This window comes from Macrobrachium nipponense, chromosome 32, assembly GCF_015104395.2.
Source record: "Macrobrachium nipponense isolate FS-2020 chromosome 32, ASM1510439v2, whole genome shotgun sequence".
Taxonomy (NCBI): Eukaryota; Metazoa; Arthropoda; class Malacostraca; order Decapoda; family Palaemonidae; genus Macrobrachium; species Macrobrachium nipponense.
Genome location: NC_061094.1, coordinates 3,808,122 through 3,810,621, shown reverse-complemented (window position 1 = coordinate 3,810,621; position 2,500 = coordinate 3,808,122). Strand labels below are relative to the sequence as shown.

The 2,500-nt window shown below is 39.2% G+C and overlaps 1 protein-coding gene across 1 annotated transcript in view; it reads left to right on the top strand.

Annotated features, from left to right (window-relative positions):
* Window positions 1–2,500, top strand: part of LOC135207195 (prohormone-1-like) — a 217,889-nt gene that overhangs the window by 107,495 nt on the left and 107,894 nt on the right. The gene's annotated exons all lie outside the window — the stretch shown is intronic.

Here is a 2,500-nt window from a genome sequence, read left to right as displayed (position 1 = left end):
CCCCGTCAAGAGTTTTGTATATTTGAACGCCACGAAATCTTTTTTGACTTCAAAGCGTTAAAGGGGACGACGCATATCCCCTTAACTCTCTTTGGATGACGGAAGACACAGACAGATAGACACCCCCGACTCCATGCGGTGCACTGTAGGCATTCCATAAGGTCCTTTGCAGCGTGCCTTCGGCCCCTAGCTGCAACCACATTCGTTTCTTATACTGTACTTCCTTTTCATATTCTCTTTCTTCCATCTGACTTTTCCACCCTTTCCTAACACTTGATTCATAGTGCAACTACTATGAGGTTTTCCACTTGTTACGCCTTTCAACCTTTTACTGTCAATTTCCATTACAGCGCCAAATGACCTCATAGGTACCAGTGCTTGCTTCTGGTCCTAAATTCTATATTCAACTCGACTCAGACAGACAGACAGGCAGTCAGGGAGGAACGAGATTGGCAGTGGGAATTAAGGCTGACACTCAAGGTAGAACTGAAGTTAACCTCATCAAGTTGCCGTTAACTACCGTTAAATTATTTGTTTGTTTGTATGGTGTTTTTACGTACCATGGAACCAGTGGTTATTCAGCAACGGGACCAACGGCTTTACGTGGCTTCCGAACCACGTCGAGAGTGACTTCTATCACCAGATACACATCTCTAATTCCTCAGTGGAATTCCCGAGAATTCAACTCGCGGCCACCGAGGTGGCAGGTCAAGACCATACCGATCACGCCAATGAGGCGCTCTAAATTATTTGCAAGGATGTACTGTATCGCTCTCTGAAACCTGCCTAATCGTAGTAGTTTATTACTTAAGTTCTGTGCAGCGTCCCCACCCTTCGGCCCCTACTATGAGATTCAGGGCCTCTGTAACACGGTTTTTTCGCAATAACTTTTTCCTATGCATTTCACCTATATAACTCTTATTCAGAATACATTATATCTACACATAAATTTTGACTATTCTGCATTACGTAGGGTTGAATAAATTTGGTACTTATAATGTAAAAAGTGACTTTTTTGAAGACGGGCCAACTTACTCAGAGAAAGGTTTCGAACGCACTCGTTACGTAAACTTATGACAGCATTTCTTCCCTCTTTCTCGATGGATGATTGGCTATACGTAACGAAGGCTAAAACCTCTGGCAACAATGACATACAATTTAATACAAAGCAAGCAGTACACCTTATGAACTCTGGAACCTCTCCACTGATAATTGTCATAATGACAAACCAAACAAAATATGTTAATAAATACAAAACACCTTCGATTATTAGTCTAACTCCCAAAATAGGTTTCCTAATAAATTACAGTCTAACTTTATAGGTTCACAATCAGATTGACAAGATGTAGGGAATAGTTGGTAATTTTCAAAAACATAGTAGACAAGCTTGATTTGATAACTGCTATATCCAATGTCAAGCATTTTTTTTAATTATTTGACTATCTACCTTTTTACTGAAAAAAAAATAGCCGTACCGTATACTATTGGTCTTTAAACCTTTCACCAATAATTATCGTCATGAATGAGACTTCATGAGGCTCCACCCACTTTCGCCTCGTTTAATTCAGGATAACACTAAAGGTAACATGGGCATTTTTGGATTAGAAAATTACTTCTGGCTATAAAAACTAATTTCTCTAGTAGTTGTAAGAAGTGGCTAAATGATCCTCAAGGATCCCAGCATTGGCCTAACGTTTAATTTCATGTATATCACTGCTATACTGTTGCGGCACTAGTCAACTGCTACAGTAGTATTACTACACTAGGGCTAGCACTGATACCCCACCCACACTATGTATCGTTCCGGCAATTCATAAAGTCTTTGGGTTTCAGAGCCAATGAAATTTCTGTCTGGTGGATGGGGCGGGGCAAACATTTCGTCAAAGGTGTTTACCTTGCTTACGTAATGAATGTCTTTCGACTCTTGGCTCGTAATCATTGGCCATGGCGTCGGCTAATATAATTTTTACTCTATAAAAATTAAAACTATCGGGTTTTAGGTTTATTGATAATGCTGACAAAGTTTGTGTGTGGTTGTAAAATATACTATGTCAACTTTCAGCAACATCCGATGCTTTGACAAGGAGCAAAGTCCAAAAACCGTGTTCAGAGACCCTGAATCTCATAGTAGCTTTAACTACTTTCATTCTTTTTACTGTACCTCCTTTCATATTATCTTTTTCCATCTTGCTATCCACCATCACCCAACAGTTATTTCAAAGAGCAACTCGAGGTCTTCCTCCTGTTTACACCTGTAAAGTCTACTTAGTCTCAATTTCTTTTCCATCGCTGAATGACCTCATAGGTCCTAGTGCTTGGCCTTTGGCCTAATGTCTTATGTTTCCACTCCGTTCCAGGGCAAGTAGTTCTGGTTTTCCTTCTTTACATATTTGCATAAAGTTGAAAAAATTATGTTTAAAAAAAAAAAAAAAAATTTTTTATCGAGATTAAATTGACTTCAAAAAAAATCCGAAAACTTTTTTGACTTCAAAGCGGTAAG